Source organism: Narcine bancroftii, chromosome 1 (genome assembly GCF_036971445.1).
Source record: "Narcine bancroftii isolate sNarBan1 chromosome 1, sNarBan1.hap1, whole genome shotgun sequence".
Taxonomy (NCBI): Eukaryota; Metazoa; Chordata; class Chondrichthyes; order Torpediniformes; family Narcinidae; genus Narcine; species Narcine bancroftii.
Window position 1 is genome coordinate 360,490,238 of NC_091469.1, and position 14,341 is coordinate 360,504,578.

At 45.5% G+C, this 14,341-nt stretch overlaps 1 long non-coding RNA gene across 1 annotated transcript; it reads left to right on the plus strand.

The window, feature by feature from the left end:
- The first annotated feature begins 4,528 nt into the window (after nt 1-4,528).
- LOC138750261 (uncharacterized) lies at nt 4,529-5,546 on the plus strand. The gene is made up of 2 exons (XR_011349210.1): nt 4,529-4,853; nt 5,473-5,546. It is a non-coding gene; the product is annotated as an uncharacterized lncRNA (long non-coding RNA).
- Nucleotides 5,547-14,341: the final 8,795 nt, after the last annotated feature.

Genomic DNA, 14,341 nt, shown 5'->3' on the forward strand with positions numbered 1-14,341 from the left:
TTCAAATCATTGCTGATGTATTTATCCTTTCAACACTATTTTCTTGCCTTCTCCTATAACCTTTGACACCCTAATCAAGCTATCTAAGGTGCTGGATTAAAACTCCACTCTCCTTGGCGACATGGGTGCAATCCCACCACTGCCAGTAACTTTCAGTACAATGCTATTACAGCATCAATGACCCGGGTTCAAATCTGAGTATGTATGTTCTCCCCATGACTGCATGGGTGTTCCCTGGGTGCTCTGGTTTCCTCCCATCCTTCAAATATATGAGGGTTGTAGGTTGGTTAGTTTATTTAGGTGTCATGGCCTCATGGGATGGAAGGGTCTGTTACCCTGCTGTATATCTAATTTGAATTTTTAAAAATATCTCCAATGACTTGATTTTCACAACCATCTGAAGGGGAAAAAAAATCCACAGATTCACCAGACTGGCTGAAGAAACTTCTCATCTCTGTTCAAAAGGGATTCCATTTATTCTGAAACTGTACTCTCTGGTCCTAGAATTCCTCATGTTGTGTTGGGAAGAGTATCAAGTTCACGGAGAGATGAGTCTGGACACAAGTGTTAAAATCACACATAACTTTAACACACAGGAGAGAAGGTTGAACAGAATTCAATTATTATTTCACTTAAACAATGATATAGACATTCGCCACAGATCTAGTTGGACTCTCTATTTAGGAGAATCCTAGCGAAGATTTTGCTTGCAATGGAGAGCAGCGTGATTCCCCTGTAGTTTGAATAGAATAATACCTAATGTCACCGAAAATGTTCTCCCAGAATCACAGTGCGGCTTTTGCGCAAACAGAGGAACTACTGACATGGTCTTTGCCCTCAGACAGCTCCAAGAAAAGTGCAGAAAACAAAACAAAGGACTCTACATCACCTTTGTTGACCTCACCAAAGCCTTCGACACCGTGAGTAGGAAAGGGCTTTCACAAATACTAGAGCGCCTCGGATGCCCACCAAAGTTCCTCAACATGGTTATCCAACTGCATGAAAACCAACAAGGTCGGGTCAGATACAGCAATGAGCTCTCTGAACCCTTCTCCATTAACAATGGCATGAAGCAAGGCTGCGTTCTCGCACCAACCCTCTTTTCAATCTTCTTCAGCATGATGCTTAAACAAGCCATGAAAGACCTCAACAATGAAGACGCTGTTTACATCCGGTACCGCACGGATGGCAGTTTCTTCAATCTGAGGCGCCTGCAAGCTCACACCAAGACACAAGAGCAACTCGTCCGTGAACTACTCTTTGCAGACGATGCCGCTTTAGTTGCCCATTCTGAGCCAGCTCTTCAGCGCTTGACGTCCTGTTTTACGGAAACTGCCAAAATGTTTGGCCTGGAAGTCAGCCTGAAGAAAACTGAGGTCCTCCATCAGCCAGCTCCCCACCATGACTACCAGCCTCCCCACATCTCCATCGGGAACACAAAACTCAAAACAGTCAACCAGTTTACCTATCTCGGCTGCACCATTTCATCGGATGCAAGGATCGACAACGAGATAGACAACAGACTCGCCAAGGCAAATAGTGCATTTGGAAGACTACACAAAAGAGTCTGGAAAAACAACCAACTGAAAAACCTCACAAAGATTAGCGTATACAGAGCCGTTGTCATACCCACACTCCTGTTCTGCTCCGAATCATGGGTCCTTTACCGGCATCACCTACGGTTCCTAGCATGCTTCCACCAGCGTTGTCTCCGCTCCATCCTCAACATTCATTGGAGCGACTTCATCTCCAACATCGAAGTTCTCGAGATGGCAGAGGCCGACAGCATCGAATCCATGCTGCTGAAGATCCAACTGCGCTGGGTAGGTCACGTCTCCAGAATGGAGGACCATCGCCTTCCCAAGATCGTGTTATATGGTGAGCTCTCCACTGGCCACCAAGACAGAGGTGCACCAAAGAAGAGGTACAAGAACTGCCTAAAGAAAGCTCTTGGAGCCTGCCACATTGACCACCGCCAGTGGGCTGATATCGCCTCAAACCATGCATCTTAGCGCCTCACACTTCGGCGGGCAGCAACCTCCTTTGAAGAAGACCGCAGACCCCATCTCACTGTCAAAAGACAAAAGGAGGAAAAACCCAACACCCAATCCCAACCAACCAATTTTCCCTTGCAACCGCTGCAACCGTGTCTGCCTGTCCCGCATCGAACTTGTCAGCCACAAACGAGCCTGCAGCTGACGTGGACATTACCCCTCCATAAATCTTCGTCCGTGAAGCCAAGCCAAAGAAGAAATTTAGCCAATGACAAGGTGTGCAGTATGAGTGGCTGAGTCCAACCTTGATTGACAGATAATGTGACTTCTGAATAAGTATCAGACAGGCAGGACACGTGACCACCCACAATAAACACATTCTAGACAGACAGGGAGGCCATGTTTCCTCCATACACAACACCCCCTAGTGGAAAGATCTTCTCCATATTCTCCAGATACAGTCCTTTCAATTTTTATAGGTTTGAATGAGTACTATGCCTACAGCCATCAAACACTTCTCTTAAATTAACCCTCTGATATCCAGAGGTAAATCACAAAAATCTGTAGACACCATGATTGAAGTAAAAACACAAAAAGCTGGAGAAGCAAAAGTAAAAATGCATAACCGACCTTTTGGGCTTGAGCTCTTCATGAGACAATGCTGGCAGACATCCGAACAAAAAGAGGGGGGTGCAAAGGCAGGAGATGATAGGTGAAGAAGGGAGGAAGGGGATAGCAGTGATCAAGGGGAGGAGGGATGGCTGGGTGGGTAGAGAGGGAAGGGAGGGAAGAGAACTCGAAAGACAGGAAAAGGGAGGGGGAAGGGAGTGAAGAGAACTGCAAAGAAAGGAAAGGGGAGGGAAGAGAACTGGAAAGACAGGAAAGGGGAGGGGAAAGAAAAGGCGAACAAGTTAACAGAAAGCAGAGAAAGTCGACGTTGATGCCATCTGTTGGAGAGTGCCCAAACAAAAAAAAGTTGTTGTTTCTCCAATCTGCAGTTGGTCAAGGTGGGACAGTGCATAAGGCCATGGGCAGACATGCGAGTGTGGGAGTGTGACTCAGAATCAAAATGGTTGGCTACTGGAAGGTCTCTGTTGTTGCGGATGGAATAGAGGGGCTGAGCAAAACGATCTTCCATTCTGTGACCGGTCTTTCCATTGTAGAGGCCACAAAAGGTGCAGCGGATGCAATAAATCAGTCCTGTTGATATACAAGTGAAGCGTCACGGAATGCAGACCAGGGAAAGGAAGTAAAAATGTATCTGGCGGCCTACCCACTGCCAGACACAAATGTTTTCTTCTCTTCCACTCTCAGCCTTCGATAGGGACCGGTCCCTCCATGATTTCCTCATGTACTCATTCCCCCCCTTCCCCCCCCCCCTGCCCCCAGCACCTTCCCCTGTGGCTGCAGGAAGTGCAACATTTGCACCCACACTTCCTCACCACAGTCGGGGACCCCAAACAGGACGTTCAAGTGAAGCAACACTTCACTTGCATATCTACCTGCTTCAGAACCCTGGGTATAGCCCACCTGGCTCAAGTGACTGATCCACCTTCAGCTTCCTAATTTGCGCCTCATTGTGTACCATTTCTTTTGACTTCCCTTGTCAGCCACAATTGTTTCACCCTCCATTTAGAATGGTTCTGCTTTGGGCTGAAATGATCCATCAAATTATTCCCAGAAACTCCAGCCATCATTGCTCTAACATCATCCATGTTTTGGACCCCTTCCAATCAACTTTGGCGAGCTCCTCTGACATGCATCCACAGTTAAGTTTACTGAATAATATCAAGACATTTGATTTTAGCTTCTCTGCCTCAAACTGTAGTGAATTCTATTCTATTGCAATCACTGTCTCCTCACGGTTCCTTTTCCTTATCATTAAATCTGGCTCAATGCACAGCACCAAATGAAGATTTGCCTTTTTGCCTGGGTTGTCTCATAAGACTTTACACAACTTGCTTCTCTAGGGATCCAGTGCCAACCGGATAGTCCCAGTCTCCATGCATACTGAAGTTCCCCCTTGAACTTGTAACATGCCTGGTCTAACTCATTTTGTAATTCGTACTCCACATCTTTTCTGTGATTTAGAGGCCTCTATATAACTCCCACCAGGGTCTTTTTACTTTGCAGTTTCTCAACTCTAGCCATCTGATCTCCCCCCCCCCCCTCCCTCTTTGCCCACCTGCCTGTCTTTTCTCCCACAATAGTGTTTATTTTACTGAGTGAAATAGTGAAACAATGACACTGTGATTATAGAACTACTTTTTAAATTCTTTTTTCGTTTACTTTGGAATATCTGAGTTCAATCAAAAAATATTTAAAAGATGCCAAATGACACGGAAAAAAACACAATGCAAAGCCTTCCATTTTCATTACCACCATAGCAAAGGAGCGTTTGTCCACGTCAGGCACGGGATTTCCAATATAAGTATTTTTATGGCCGGATGTATCCTGGATTTTTTTTGTTCGAGTGAAGAACATATCGGAAGAGTGGAGTGCACGCCCAGCTCTGTTCACGTCAATGAAACTGGGGAGGGGGGGAGTGTGCACCAAGCGACAAAGGAAATTGAAAGACGCGTCATGTAACTTGCCCTGGGGCTACGTGAACAATTTTTAATCCTTCTCCTCAGCTCACCCTTGTCTGACTCATCAAATGCTCCAACCAAACCGCAGAGGCAGAGACAGTAAGCCGTCAGACGTTAGTAGAAGGGCGAAATATCTTTATTGGAAATGCTTCCCACTGTTTGATAACAAACAAGCCATTGAAGGAATCATTTAAACGATGTATCCATGTGAATTGGGGCCATCGCGAATTACGATTCACATTAAGAAATGAGGTTCTTTTAAAATATAAAGGTAAAGGTGAAAGAAGGGGCACTCTCGCTCAGGGCCACCTGTGTTCCAATACGGGGGGATCACAGAACTGGCCCCTTATCAGTATTAATGTGAGGTTCGAGGGCCAGAAGGTGACGCCTCCATTTGAAGCTGTTGTTTCATGATCGGCTACAGTCCATTTAACTCGCTAGATAAGGCTTCAAGCACGTACACCTCTTGTCCTCCAGCTTCTTCTTTCCCCTTCATTTTAAACACGATCACCCTTCTTTAAAACTTTGTTCTCGATAGAGGGGCCGACCCGACCCTTCTGAGCATTTCTTCCCCCCCCCCCCCCCCCCCGGACGCTGCCTGACCTACTGAGTTGCGCCAGCCTCTCTTTGTTTATTTACAGACTAAACATTCGTCGATAAATCTGGATGTTCAAGCACATTAAAAAGAACGAGATTGACCTTTATTTAAGATCAACGTCATATTCGTATTAGTCAAATTAAACACGGTGTTTACAACGCAAAACGAAAACGCAAACCACTCGATGGGGGAAAACCAATACCAGTGTCCAAGCCTCGAACTGCTATCCTTCAACGAGCTTCATGTCCATTTCCTGTCTTATTTAATGCTTCTGTTGTTTGTAATTATTCAGGTTTTCCAGTGATAAACGCAAAATGCTGTCGATCTCGGAAATCGACACAAAATAAAACGGAAGCGCAAGAAACACTCAAGAATTCAGACAGCGTCCATGAAGTGAGAATCAGTTAGGGGGGGCTTCGGCTTTTCACCATTTTTACAGCCCTGCTGGTCGTCTGAACTACTTGGGGCGGGGGTGTCACATTCTTGTTCCACTGGAAGCTTTGAGTTTCCAGTTTATCCCTGTGGATGGACTAAGAAGCACAAAACAATTTCATAAATCCAATCTGAATCCAACATTGTAGGCACAAAGTCTACTGCAAGAAGCATTCAATAATGCAGAAGGGGAACTCAAATGGATGGTTAATTTTGGGGGTTGAACCCTACATCATCACTGAAAGTGTGGAGGAAAGAGACATAGAAGAGAGACTGAAAGGAGAGGGTGAGAGGTGAAACCAGATTTGGGGGGGGGGGGGTGGGGGCAGATGGAACCAGGTGGGGGAGGATGGAGAATCTAATAGGGGTGGTGGATGGGGGAATGAAAAAGGTGAACAGAGAGGAGCTGATTAGAATGGGAGGAGTGGGAAAGGATCACAAGAGGGGTGGGTTACTGTAAATTGGAAAATTCAATGTTCATTTGGGTTGCAGGCTAATTGTTCTGCTGGTTTAAGTTCATCCTCACTGTGGCCATAGGCCAGCGAAGCTAGTTTGGCAGTGGGGAAAGGGAAGCTGGTCTATTGTTTCTGGTGTCCTCATTGTGGAAACTCAGCCACAATGGCCATCATGAGCTTCTGTTTATATGTTATTTCAACTTCCCTTCCCATTCCTCCAACCTTCCTTTCCTGACCTCTCCCTTCTCCACTGCCATGTTGAAACCAACCACAACACAATGGTACATGGACGTTGAGTTTTCCAGTTTCAAGGAACCCACTCCTCCTGTTCCTCCCACCATTCAATACAGGATCTCTTTATTTTTACACCTGTTCCATTCCACCCCCTCATTATCAAAACTCATCACCCACAAATGCATCCAAATGGTATGGCAAACACACCTCGCCATCTGTGTTTCTTCTTCCTTAGTTCATATTTTCTATACCCCCATATCTGGCTAAATCTGCCCCTTATCTCATCCCTGCCATCTCTTCTTTATACTGGCTGTCTACTCTTTACACTCTGGCCTGATGTGTGATCTCCACCCAAAATGTTGACCATCTTCGCCCCACAGATGCTGCTTGGCCCTCGTAAGTCCTCCAGAGGTTTATAGGTTTTGCTTTGCTGCAGTAGTACAGATGTTAGTTCGTGTGCACCACTCTTCTCTTTTTAAAAGGTTATTGCACTGAACGTCATGGCTTCCATGGGACAACTAGCTCTGTCAGGCAAAAACATGAAATGGAATGCAACTTTTGTAATCCGTTTGATTCAACCAATTTCTGAACTAATTTGCCCTAAAATCGTTCTGAAGAAGGGTCTTAGATCTGGAATGTTGACCCTTTGTAATTCCGCCGATTCTGCTGCTGAGTGTTTTGCGATTTTTTTTCTTTCAGATTTCTAGCTTCTGAAGTTTTCTTGGCAATCATAAAATGCATGTGTTGATGGAAATTCACGCAGGCCGGTATCTGGAAATAGAAATGGGTTACTGTTTAGGTCTTTTGCCAGAAGCGTTTCTTATGTTCGTATGTTTGAAGTGACTTTTAATGACGATGTGAGCGTGGGGGGAGGGGAGTTTCAAAGATCTGCAACTGGCAATATTGAGAGTGATAGCCACAGAAATCCCGGGTGAGTTGGGCACTGTATTCGAAACATAAAGGTTTTGACTCTTGACATAACCAATTAATTTTGCATTTATGTCCATCGTTAAGACAAATACTTTCAGGGTGCAGCTAATTCAGGTCGTGCCTCTTTGTGCCTTTGGTTCCAAAACAGCTTTCTCCTCCGCACAAAGGATGATAGAAAGGTGACAGGCCCAGACCGACTCCAGAGCACAGCATTGGAAGGCAGACTTTCTTTGGCCGTGGCCAATGTTGGATACATAGGGAAATTTCAATATTTGTTAAGAATTAGTTCCCAGAAGTGAGCGTCACCTCCTTAGGGCGCAAAATTAACTCCACTTCTGTAAAATACTTGCGTGAGAGCACTGCTGGTTGTCAAGAGTATGGTTTTGCATCGAACCCGCAAATGATGATCTGAAAAACGCTGACTAACCGAAAGGGAAATATTATCGTCACGATATTCCATCAGTTATTAAACCTTCCCTTTCCCTGTACCGTAATATAAAAAAAAAGTCTAACTACTTAGGCCAGAATTTCATTACACACGATTTAAAATTCATTAAGTGTGATCTGTGGGATTTTTGGCTGTTTAGATAAGGGACAAACGATGTTTTAAAATACGGGAGCACAGTGAAGTGATAAGACAAGGCAACTGAGCCTCTCATTGAGTTAGCATGACTTCTTCCAAAAGCGTGTCGGGTCCGCGTATACAATGGGAATGGAATCCCGCACACTGTCATGTGTAGTGGGTACTTATACTGGGATAGCATTCGGGGGGAGGGGGTGTTCAGAAATTAAATTGGAAATTAGAGTCCATGGCCTTTTAGGTTTAGCGGTAGCTACAATATAACCTGCAAAAGAATAACCAGCTCCTGTGAAACCTACGCTTTATTCGAAACGAAGGTGTGGATTTGGTTGATTGAAGCATAGGTCCGCGTTTAAACAAGTCGCTTCCCTTGAAACTATATTGGATACCACGGGGGTTGTTACTTTGCGTCAGGTTCCAAGGCCGAAATAATGTGCTATCTTTCTCGTAATGGGGGAGGGGTGACTTTACAGAAAGATTTCAATCAGTGGCTGGAGCTTCTATCGGAAACAGTGAAGATAATTGGAGATGGATGATGTGAACGTATTTACAAGTGACAAGGTGTGATAAACGATTTCGAGACGACCAGGCCCAGGGAAACGCTCACCCTCCGGGAATGCATAAGAAGGGAGGATGGGGGGGACTGTGGGAAGAGTGGACGTGCAAGATGGCACATCAGCGCTGGAAAAGCGGCAGGGGCTATACGATCCCATGAGGACACATTTGTGGAGCCTGAGAAGAATTCTGAAAGGCTGCATCAGGTTATGACGCTTTAGCCAACCAGATCGAAGATGCTTTAGGAATTCCACTGTCAATCAATTTTAGTGTCCACTTTGTTAGATGAGACTTGGACTGATTTTGTGAACTTTATTTAGACGTAAATACCCATCTGCCGTTCTATTTTTCTGGAGAAATTGGCCGGCTTTTACTGTATGAAGTTGCTTTAGTTTATCCCTTTTCATCTCTCAGCAGAAGAAATATTAAACGAATTGACATGCTGTACAATAGACTGTTTATTGTGTGCTATGCCCCAAGGCACACGCCACTTCCTTGCCTAACATGATGTGGCCAATCAGCATTCAATTCTGAAAACAGTATGAGAGAAACCAGCAATTATAAAGCTGATAGATCATTGAGTTATACAGCATGAAAACAGGCCCTTCTGCACAACTTGTCCATGCAGAACAAAATGACTGAGCTGGTCCAATTTGCCTTCATTTTAGCCCATCCTTCAATCTTCTATTCATGTACCTGTTCAATTGTCTTTTAAATGTTGAAATTGTTCCCCTTCTGCCACTTGCAATTTGTTCCACATATCCATTGCTCTCTGGGTGAAAAATGTTGCTTTTCTGGTCCTTCCAAATTTTTCCTCTCACCTTAAATCTATGCTCCATAATTTTAGAACCCCCCCCCCCCACCTTACCATGGGAAAAAAGACTGTGTCCATTCATCTTATCAAAGCCCCTCATTTTTCCTTCCTTTGGCTTGGCATCCCGGACAAAGATTTATGGAGGGGTAATGTCCACATTAGCTGCTGGCTCGTTTGTGGCTGACAAGTTCGATGCGGGACAGGCAGACACAGTTGCAGCAGTTGCAAGGGAAAATTGGTGGGTTGGGGTTGGATGTTGGGTTTTCCCCTCCTTTGTCTTTTGTCAGTGAGGTGGGCTCTGCAGTCTTCTTCAAAGGAGGTTGCTGCCCGCCGAACTGTGAGGCGCCAAGATGCTCGGTTTGAGGCGATATCAGCCCACTGGCGGTGGTCAATGTGGCAGGCACCAAGAGATTTCTTTAGGCAGTCCTGTACCTCTTCTTTGGTGCACCTCTGTCTCGGTGGCCAGTGGAGAGCTCGCCATATAACACGATCTTGGGAAGGCGATGGTCCTCCATTCTGGAGACGTGACCTACCCAGCGCAATTGGATCTTCAGCAGCATGGAGTCGATGCTGTTGGCCTCTGCCATCTCAAGTACTTCGATGTTGGTGATGAATTCGCTCCAATGAATGTTGAGGATGGAGCGGAGACAACGCTGTTGGAAGCGTTCTAGGAGCCGTAGGTAATGCTGGTAGAGGACCCACGATTCGGAGGCGAACAGGAGTGTGGGTATGACAACGGCTCTGTATACGTTAATCTTTGAGAGGTTTTTCAGTTGGTTGTTTTTACAGACTCTTTTGTGCAGTCTTCCAAAGGCGCTATTTGCCTTGGCGAGTCTGTTGTCTATCTCGTTGTCGATCCTTGCATCCGATGAAATGGTGCAGCCGAGATAGGTAAACTGGTTGACTGTTTTGAGTTTTGTGTGCCTGATGGAGATGTGGGGGGGCTGGTAGTCATGGTGGGGAGCTGACTGATGGAGGACCTCAGTTTTCTTCAGGCTGATTTCCAGGCCAAACATTTTGGCAGTTTCCGCAAAACAGGACGTCAAGCGCTGAAGAGCTGGCTCAGAATGGGCAACTAAAGCGGCATCGTCTGCAAAGAGTAGTTCATGGACGAGTTGCTCTTGTGTCTTGGTGTGAGCTTGCAGGCACCTCAGATTGAAGAGACTGCCATCCGTGCGGTACCGGATGTAAACAGCGTCTTCATTGTTGAGGTCTTTCATGGCTTGTTTCAGCATCATGCTGAAGAAGATTAAAAAGAGGGTTGGTGAGAGAACGCAGCCTTGCTTCACGCCATTGTTAATGGAGAAGGGTTCAGAGAGCTCATTGCTGTATCTGACCTGACCTTGTTGGTTTTCGTGCAGTTGGATACTGGGCTTCTCCTCCAGGAAAAACAAGGACTGGTTCGACGAAAACAACCAGGAAATCCAGGAGCTGCTGGCAAAGAAGCGAGCTGCCCACCAGGCTCACCTTGCGAAGCCGTCCTGGCCAGAAAAGAAATGAGCCATCCGTCGCGCATGCAGCCATCTTCAGCGCAAATCCGGGAGATCCAAAATGAGTGGTGGACTAGCCTCGCCAAACGATCCCAGCTCAGCGCGGACATTGGCGACTTCAGGGGTTTTTACGAGGCTCTAAAGGCTGTGTACGGCCCCTCACCCCAAGTCCAAAGCCCACTGCGTAGCTCAGACGGCAAAGTCCTCCTCAGCGACAAGATCTCCATCCTCAACCGATGGTCAGAACACTTCCAATCTCTTTTCAGTGCCAACCGCTCAGTCCAAGAATCTGCCCTGCTCCAGCTCCCTCAATAGCCCCTAAGGCTAGAGCTGGATGAGGTCCTCACCCGGGAAGAGAGAGCAACTGAAAAGTGGCAAAGCAGCAGGTATGGATGGAATCCCCCCAGAGGTCTGGAAGGCTGGCGGCAAAGCTCTGCATGCCAAACTTCATGAGTTTTTCAAGCTCTGCTGGGACCAAGGAAAGCTGCCTCAGGACCTTCGTGATGCCATCATCATCACCCTGTACAAAAACAAAGGCGAGAAATCAGACTGCACAAACTACAGGGGAATCACGCTGCTCTCTATTGCAGGCAAAATCTTCGCTAGGATTCTCCTAAATAGAATAATACCTAGTGTCGCCGAAAATGTTCTCCCAGAATCACAGTGCTGCTTTCGCGCAAACAGAGGAACTACTGACATGGTCTTTGCCCTCAGACAGCTCCAAGAAAAGTGCAGAGAACAAAACAAAGGACTCTACATCACCTTTGTTGACCTCACCAAAGCCTTCAACACCGTGAGTAGGAAAGGGCTTTGGCAAATACTAGAGCGCCTCAGATGCCCCCCAAAGTTCCTCAACATGGTTATCCAACTGCACGAAAACCCTAATTTTTAAATATACCTCAATCCTACAACCCCTTTTCTTTTATGCTTTTATGCTTCAGAGGAGCAATTACACAAGCCTTCTCATTTTGGTAACATCGTTGTCAATCTCTTTTGCACTCTTTGCAGCTTAATGACATCTGGCCACTAGAACTGCATACAGTTCTCACTAACATCTTGTACAGGTGTCGCATGTTGTCCCAAATCTTGTATACCGTGCCATGATTGATGAAGGCAACTGTGCAAAAGCTTCCTTCGCTGCCCTATCTACCTGTGTCATCACTTTCAGGGATCTAGGTGTTTGCACTTCTAGGTTTCCCTGCATGACATTCTCCAGGTGCCTAACATTTACTGGGAAACTTCTACCCTGGTTTAACTTACCAAAATGCCACACCTTACTCTTGTTCCACTTCAATTCTGCTTGCCATTCCTCGGCCTATTTTCATAGTTGATCAAAATCCTGCTGTGATCTCAAATCACCTTCTTCACCACCATTAATTTTCCTGTCATCTTGATTATATGGTGGTGGTGTCACCATCATCTTAACGCATTTAAGTCAGCGTGACTGGAATCTCAAGAATTATTCAGTTTGAGAGGTCTGAAAATCATGGTTTAATTTAACATGAAATGTGTGGGATGGCAGCAGGCACTGTTTTTATGATGGAAGTGTCTGCCATGGCACCTATTTTTTAGCCACACTGTCACAAGCACCATAATTATCAAGCAGTCGAACCATACTGCTAAATTCTATCTGATACTGAAGATGGACAAAGGTTTCTGGAAAAATACCTCCAGTGAACAACAAAACGGATTGCTTTTAACTACTCTGAAGAAAGCTTTACCTTCTTATTCAGAGTTTGGTTTTAGGAGTTGGAATATATACTAAATATCATGGAGTAAATAGCATCAGTTAGGAAATGAAGTTGAGCATCATTAAAGTAGAATGTAGAACATTCCAGCACAGTCCAGGACCTTCAGCCTACAATGTTGTGCTAACTGACAGAAACCCAATCAACAACCGAACCCTTCCCTTCCTCACATCCACAACCTTCCATCCATGTACCTGCCTAGGAGTCTCTTTAATGCCCCTAATGTTCCAGCCTCCACCACCACCCCAGGCAAGGCATTCCAGGCACCTACAAACTCTCTGTATAACAAACCTAACTTAAACTTCCCTCCCTTAACTTTGTACATATGTCCTCTGGTGTTTTCTATTCCTGCCCTGGGAAACAGGTGCTGGCTGTCCACCCTATCTATGCCTCTCAGAATCTTGTAGACATCTATTAAGTCACCTCTATGCTCCAAATAGAAAAGTTCCAAATCTACTGACCTTGCCTCATAAGACTCATTTTCCAGTCCAGGCAACATCCTGGTAAATCTCCTTAGCACCCTCTCCATAGCTTCCATATCCTTTCTGTAATGAGGTGACCAGAAATGAACATAATATTCCAAGTGTGGTCTCACCAGAGATTTATAGAGCTGCAACATGACTTCATGGCTCTTGAATTCAATCCCCCATTAATAAAAGCCAAAATACTATTAGCCTTCTTAACTATCCTGTGTGTCAACCTTGAGGGATGATGGATTTGGACTCCAAGGTCCCTCTGTTCATCCACACTCTTAAATATCTGAACATTAACCCTGTACTCAGATTTGCAGTTGGACTTTCCAAAATACTTATCTGGATTGAAATCCATCTGTCACGTCCACGCCCAACTCTGCATCCAACCTTTATCCTTTTATAATCTACAACAACCTTCAGCCACAATTCTTCCAACCTTTGTAACATCCGCACACTTATTGACCCATCCCTCAGCTTTTGCATCGAAGACATTTATAAAAATTACGAAAGAGCAGGTGTCCCAGAACAGAGCCCTGAGGACCTCCAGGCAGTGGCCAGCCCATTCCAGTCCTTGTTTTTCATCCAACCTCCTCCACCTGCTGAGGTCTCTGCCTCTCCACCTTCATTTGTCGAGCTCCCTCACCCATTCTTGCAATCTACTCCACCCACCTTTACAGACCATCTCTCCCCACAGAGAGAGTATCGCCTGACCTGTTGGGTCCCTCCAGGGCCCCCAGAATTCACCCGCATTCCTTGTGCATCAAGGACCGAGGGTGATGGTGGCTCCCAGCAGCCCCGTCTCTGGGGGGCAACCTCTTGGGCTGTGACCGTTCAGATTAGCTCAAAACCCAGCCTTCCACCGATCAACAGACCCATCTCCCTTCTTTTCCCATCGAGGCCTACAGATGATGCACAGAAAAGAACCCGACTGATAATAAAAGAACAATAAGTGACAGAAACAGAGGTGAGAATTAACAAAAAAAACAACTGACAAAGGAAATATGTGTGGTGAAAGCTGAATAAGATGTAAAAATAGAAAAAAATTATTAATAACCTCAGATGCTTTGAAAAACTCCACTGTCCATAAAGTACTTTTGAAGTGCAGTCACAGCTGTAATGTTGGAAATGTGGCACAAGCAACAAATAGACAGTGACTGGTTATATTCTGTTTTAGCAGTGTTTGCAGGCACTGAGCGAGCTCCACTGCACATCTTCAAATAGTCTCATGGAAACTTCATCAGATAATGGGAGGCTGCAATTTACATTTGCTTCTGTGAAAATCCTCATTGACCAACATGAAAAATTCTTCTCCTCATCTACAGTTGCTTCATAAACTTAACTCTCCCTATATTTGCAAATTCCTCCAGCAATCACTTAGCACAGGAGTGGCACAGTTAGTGTCGCGGGTAGCACAGTAGGATTATAGTGCCAACGACTCAGGTTCGAATCC